Genomic DNA, 5000 nt, shown 5'->3' with positions numbered 1-5000 from the left:
AAGTCGATCGGTCGCTTTTTTATATATATCTGGAATGCAATACACTACACGTGGAATTCCTGAAACTGACTGGTGTAGTCATGGCCGAGTGGTTAAGGCGATGGACTAGAAATCCATTGGGATCTTCCCGCGTAGGTTCGAATCCTACTGACTACGTACTTGCACCAAAGGTATCAGCTTTTTACTTCGTTCTGAAATCGCGTTTTTTCATATCTCGAATGGAAGTTTTAGTTACATTTACGTCCGCATTTTATGCTACACTACGCTTGTTTTGTGTAAGACGTCGTTTTTCGGAGGGTCATCAGATGAAGAGGACGACAACTTCAATCCCATGCTCGCCATATAATTCCAAGACAAGTCTTGTTATTTTTTTCGAAAAGAGAGGCCAAGATTTCTAGTCCAGAAATTTCGCGAAGTCCGGAAATTCGCGATATATTTGAAAAAAAAACGATATATGCCTTCGTTTCCATCCCAATTGCACCGAATTGGTATTCGACATTCACTAAATTTTGAGTTCCGTTCGAATTTGAGAATTCCGGAAATGTTGCAATTCAACAATTAATCACCCATGTAGAAGTAAGTCTACGTAGACTTAAAAGAGAGCTGCAACAAAATCCTACCGCCAAAAACTTTTTTGCGAAGAATTCATCGTAGTCGGCAGGATTCGAACCTGCGCGGGAATAACCCAATGGATTTCAAGTCCATCGCCTTAACCACTCGGCCACGACTACCCGTTCGGAGCAAAGATTTGCCTTTGTAGGTATTACCGAAAAGTATCTAAAACTCTCTCACCAACGCGTTCGAAAGAATAGATTAAAAATTTCGGCAAATTTTCCTTTCGATCCGGTGAACGAGTGTCTCCGCAAACAAAATAAAAAAATTAAAAACATTGGCGTAGTTGCGAGCCCGCCAGGATTCGAACCTGGAATCTCCTGATCCGTAGTCAGGCGCGTTGTCCGTTGCGCCACGGGCCCGACGTTCCGCGTCATTCGTAATGCTTTGCAGTTTCTTTCCATTCCTTACTGTCGACGTCACATGTTCAAAAAGATTCTGCTCCCGCCCGAACAGGGACTCGAACCCTGGACCGTTAGGTTAAAAGCCTAACGCTCTACCGTTTGAGCTATCCGGGCTCGTACGCTCTACTCTGTGAAACTTCCAATTTTCCTTCCCTTATGCTTCGTCTTAAACATCGCACAGCATGAGGTAACGTAATCAAAGTAAACACGATTTGCCCTCCCACGTCTCTCGTGTCTCTTTGGCAACAAGTCGCAACGGGAACATTTTAAGACAAATCTTCGTTCAAACGCCGACTCGCTCCTGTAAAAAATGTCGCCCAACGTGGGGCTCGAACCCACGACCCTAAGATTAAGAGTCTCATGCTCTACCGACTGAGCTAGCCGGGCTGCCAACGATCTCGGATTGCAGTTAACGTGTCAAAAACTATATCCGTTATAATATCGCATTTTCTCGCTAAAGTCGATCGGTCGCTTTTTTATATATATCTGGAATGCAATACACTACACGTGGAATTCCTGAAACTGACTGGTGTAGTCATGGCCGAGTGGTTAAGGCGATGGACTAGAAATCCATTGGGATCTTCCCGCGTAGGTTCGAATCCTACTGACTACGTACTTGCACCAAAGGTATCAGCTTTTTACTTCGTTCTGAAATCGCGTTTTTTCATATCTCGAATGGAAGTTTTAGTTACATTTACGTCCGCATTTTATGCTACACTACGCTTGTTTTGTGTAAGACGTCGTTTTTCGGAGGGTCATCAGATGAAGAGGACGACAACTTCAATCCCATGCTCGCCATATAATTCCAAGACAAGTCTTGTTATTTTTTTCGAAAAGAGAGGCCAAGATTTCTAGTCCAGAAATTTCGCGAAGTCCGGAAATTCGCGATATATTTGAAAAAAAAACGATATATGCCTTCGTTTCCATCCCAATTGCACCGAATTGGTATTCGACATTCACTAAATTTTGAGTTCCGTTCGAATTTGAGAATTCCGGAAATGTTGCAATTCAACAATTAATCACCCATGTAGAAGTAAGTCTACGTAGACTTAAAAGAGAGCTGCAACAAAATCCTACCGCCAAAAACTTTTTTGCGAAGAATTCATCGTAGTCGGCAGGATTCGAACCTGCGCGGGAATAACCCAATGGATTTCAAGTCCATCGCCTTAACCACTCGGCCACGACTACCCGTTCGGAGCAAAGATTTGCCTTTGTAGGTATTACCGAAAAGTATCTAAAACTCTCTCACCAACGCGTTCGAAAGAATAGATTAAAAATTTCGGCAAATTTTCCTTTCGATCCGGTGAACGAGTGTCTCCGCAAACAAAATAAAAAAATTAAAAACATTGGCGTAGTTGCGAGCCCGCCAGGATTCGAACCTGGAATCTCCTGATCCGTAGTCAGGCGCGTTGTCCGTTGCGCCACGGGCCCGACGTTCCGCGTCATTCGTAATGCTTTGCAGTTTCTTTCCATTCCTTACTGTCGACGTCACATGTTCAAAAAGATTCTGCTCCCGCCCGAACAGGGACTCGAACCCTGGACCGTTAGGTTAAAAGCCTAACGCTCTACCGACTGAGCTATCCGGGCTCGTACGCTCTACTCTGTGAAACTTCCAGTTTTCCTTCCCTTATGCTTCGTCTTAAACATCGCACAGCATGAGGTAACGTAATCAAAGTAAACACGATTTGCCCTCCCACGTCTCTCGTGTCTCTTTGGCAACAAGTCGCAACGGGAACATTTTAAGACAAATCTTCGTTCAAACGCCGACTCGCTCCTGTAAAAAATGTCGCCCAACGTGGGGCTCGAACCCACGACCCTGAGATTAAGAGTCTCATGCTCTACCGACTGAGCTAGCCGGGCTGCCAACGATCTCGGATTGCAGTTAACGTGTCAAAAACTATATCCGTTATAATATCGCATTTTCTCGCTAAAGTCGATCGGTCGCTTTTTTATATATATCTGGAACGCAATACACTACACGTGGAATTCCTGAAACTGACTGGTGTAGTCATGGCCGAGTGGTTAAGGCGATGGACTAGAAATCCATTGGGATCTTCCCGCGTAGGTTCGAATCCTACTGACTACGTACTTGCACCAAAGGTATCAGCTTTTTACTTCGTTCTGAAATCGCGTTTTTTCATATCTCGAATGGAAGTTTTAGTTACATTTACGTCCGCATTTTATGCTACACTACGCTTGTTTTGTGTAAGACGTCGTTTTTCGGAGGGTCATCAGATGAAGAGGACGACAACTTCAATCCCATGCTCGCCATATAATTCCAAGACAAGTCTTGTTATTTTTTTCGAAAAGAGAGGCCAAGATTTCTAGTCCAGAAATTTCGCGAAGTCCGGAAATTCGCGATATATTTGAAAAAAAAAACGATATATGCCTTCGTTTCCATCCCAATTGCACCGAATTGGTATTCGACATTCACTAAATTTTGAGTTCCGTTCGAATTTGAGAATTCCGGAAATGTTGCAATTCAACAATTAATCACCCATGTAGAAGTAAGTCTACGTAGACTTAAAAGAGAGCAGCAACAAAATCCTACCGCCAAAAACTTTTTTGCGAAGAATTCATCGTAGTCGGCAGGATTCGAACCTGCGCGGGAATAACCCAATGGATTTCAAGTCCATCGCCTTAACCACTCGGCGACGACTACCCGTTCGGAGCAAAGATTTGCCTTTGTAGGTATTACCGAAAAGTATCTAAAACTCTCTCACCAACGCGTTCGAAAGAATAGATTAAAAATTTCGGCAAATTTTCCTTTCGATCCGGTGAACGAGTGTCTCTGCAAACAAAATAAAAAAATTAAAAACATTGGCGTAGTTGCGAGCCCGCCAGGATTCGAACCTGGAATCTCCTGATCCGTAGTCAGGCGCGTTGTCCGTTGCGCCACGGGCCCGACGTTCCGCGTCATTCGTAATGCTTTGCAGTTTCTTTCCATTCCTTACTGTCGACGTCACATGTTCAAAAAGATTCTGCTCCCGCCCGAACAGGGACTCGAACCCTGGACCGTTAGGTTAAAAGCCTAACGCTCTACCGACTGAGCTATCCGGGCTCGTACGCTCTACTCTGTGAAACTTCCAGTTTTCCTTCCCTTATGCTTCGTCTTAAACATCGCACAGCATGAGGTAACGTAATCAAAGTAAACACGATTTGCCCTCCCACGTCTCTCGTGTCTCTTTGGCAACAAGTCGCAATGGGAACATTTTAAGACAAATCTTCGTTCAAACGCCGACTCGCTCCTGTAAAAAATGTCGCCCAACGTGGGGCTCGAACCCACGACCCTAAGATTAAGAGTCTCATGCTCTACCGACTGAGCTAGCCGGGCTGCCAACGATCTCGGATTGCAGTTAACGTGTCAAAAACTATATCCGTTATAATATCGCATTTTCTCGCTAAAGTCGATCGGTCGCTTTTTTATATATATCTGGAATGCAATACACTACACGTGGAATTCCTGAAACTGACTGGTGTAGTCATGGCCGAGTGGTTAAGGCGATGGACTAGAAATCCATTGGGATCTTCCCGCGTAGGTTCGAATCCTACTGACTACGTACTTGCACCAAAGGTATCAGCTTTTTACTTCGTTCTGAAATCGCGTTTTTTCATATCTCGAATGGAAGTTTTAGTTACATTTACGTCCGCATTTTATGCTACACTACGCTTGTTTTGTGTAAGACGTCGTTTTTCGGAGGGTCATCAGATGAAGAGGACGACAACTTCAATCCCATGCTCGCCATATAATTCCAAGACAAGTCTTGTTATTTTTTTCGAAAAGAGAGGCCAAGATTTCTAGTCCAGAAATTTCGCGAAGTCCGGCAATTCGCGATATATTTGAAAAAAAAACGATATATGCCTTCGTTTCCATCCCAATTGCACCGAATTGGTATTCGACATTCACTAAATTTTGAGTTCCGTTCGAATTTGAGAATTCCGGAAATGTTGCAATTCAACAATTAATCACCCATGTAGAAGTAA

General features: G+C 43.8%; 16 non-coding genes across 16 annotated transcripts; 4 read left to right on the top strand and 12 right to left on the bottom strand.

Moving 5' to 3' along the window:
• Positions 1-74: 74 nt before the first annotated feature.
• Positions 75-156, top strand: Trnas-aga (transfer RNA serine (anticodon AGA)). Its single transcript has one exon. It is a non-coding gene; the product is annotated as a tRNA-Ser (tRNA).
• A 493-nt stretch (positions 157-649) lies between these two features.
• On the bottom strand, positions 650-731 carry Trnas-uga (transfer RNA serine (anticodon UGA)). The gene has a single exon. It is a non-coding gene; the product is annotated as a tRNA-Ser (tRNA).
• A 170-nt stretch (positions 732-901) lies between these two features.
• On the bottom strand, positions 902-974 carry Trnar-acg (transfer RNA arginine (anticodon ACG)). Its single transcript has one exon. It is a non-coding gene; the product is annotated as a tRNA-Arg (tRNA).
• An 83-nt stretch (positions 975-1057) lies between these two features.
• Positions 1058-1130, bottom strand: Trnak-uuu (transfer RNA lysine (anticodon UUU)). Its single transcript has one exon. It is a non-coding gene; the product is annotated as a tRNA-Lys (tRNA).
• A 200-nt stretch (positions 1131-1330) lies between these two features.
• Positions 1331-1403, bottom strand: Trnak-cuu (transfer RNA lysine (anticodon CUU)). Its single transcript has one exon. It is a non-coding gene; the product is annotated as a tRNA-Lys (tRNA).
• A 144-nt stretch (positions 1404-1547) lies between these two features.
• Trnas-aga (transfer RNA serine (anticodon AGA)) lies at positions 1548-1629 on the top strand. Its single transcript has one exon. It is a non-coding gene; the product is annotated as a tRNA-Ser (tRNA).
• Positions 1630-2122: 493 nt separating this feature from the next.
• Positions 2123-2204, bottom strand: Trnas-uga (transfer RNA serine (anticodon UGA)). The gene has a single exon. It is a non-coding gene; the product is annotated as a tRNA-Ser (tRNA).
• A 170-nt stretch (positions 2205-2374) lies between these two features.
• Positions 2375-2447, bottom strand: Trnar-acg (transfer RNA arginine (anticodon ACG)). The gene has a single exon. It is a non-coding gene; the product is annotated as a tRNA-Arg (tRNA).
• An 83-nt stretch (positions 2448-2530) lies between these two features.
• Trnak-uuu (transfer RNA lysine (anticodon UUU)) lies at positions 2531-2603 on the bottom strand. Its single transcript has one exon. It is a non-coding gene; the product is annotated as a tRNA-Lys (tRNA).
• Positions 2604-2803: 200 nt separating this feature from the next.
• Positions 2804-2876, bottom strand: Trnak-cuu (transfer RNA lysine (anticodon CUU)). The gene has a single exon. It is a non-coding gene; the product is annotated as a tRNA-Lys (tRNA).
• Positions 2877-3020: 144 nt separating this feature from the next.
• Trnas-aga (transfer RNA serine (anticodon AGA)) lies at positions 3021-3102 on the top strand. Its single transcript has one exon. It is a non-coding gene; the product is annotated as a tRNA-Ser (tRNA).
• A 494-nt stretch (positions 3103-3596) lies between these two features.
• Trnas-uga (transfer RNA serine (anticodon UGA)) lies at positions 3597-3678 on the bottom strand. Its single transcript has one exon. It is a non-coding gene; the product is annotated as a tRNA-Ser (tRNA).
• Positions 3679-3848: 170 nt separating this feature from the next.
• Positions 3849-3921, bottom strand: Trnar-acg (transfer RNA arginine (anticodon ACG)). Its single transcript has one exon. It is a non-coding gene; the product is annotated as a tRNA-Arg (tRNA).
• Positions 3922-4004: 83 nt separating this feature from the next.
• Trnak-uuu (transfer RNA lysine (anticodon UUU)) lies at positions 4005-4077 on the bottom strand. Its single transcript has one exon. It is a non-coding gene; the product is annotated as a tRNA-Lys (tRNA).
• Positions 4078-4277: 200 nt separating this feature from the next.
• Positions 4278-4350, bottom strand: Trnak-cuu (transfer RNA lysine (anticodon CUU)). Its single transcript has one exon. It is a non-coding gene; the product is annotated as a tRNA-Lys (tRNA).
• Positions 4351-4494: 144 nt separating this feature from the next.
• Positions 4495-4576, top strand: Trnas-aga (transfer RNA serine (anticodon AGA)). Its single transcript has one exon. It is a non-coding gene; the product is annotated as a tRNA-Ser (tRNA).
• Positions 4577-5000: the final 424 nt, after the last annotated feature.

This window comes from Argiope bruennichi, chromosome 9 (genome assembly GCF_947563725.1).
Source record: "Argiope bruennichi chromosome 9, qqArgBrue1.1, whole genome shotgun sequence".
Classification (NCBI taxonomy): Eukaryota; Metazoa; Arthropoda; class Arachnida; order Araneae; family Araneidae; genus Argiope; species Argiope bruennichi.
The sequence above is the reverse complement of the archived record's forward strand: the minus strand, read 5'-3'. Positions and strand labels throughout refer to the sequence as shown.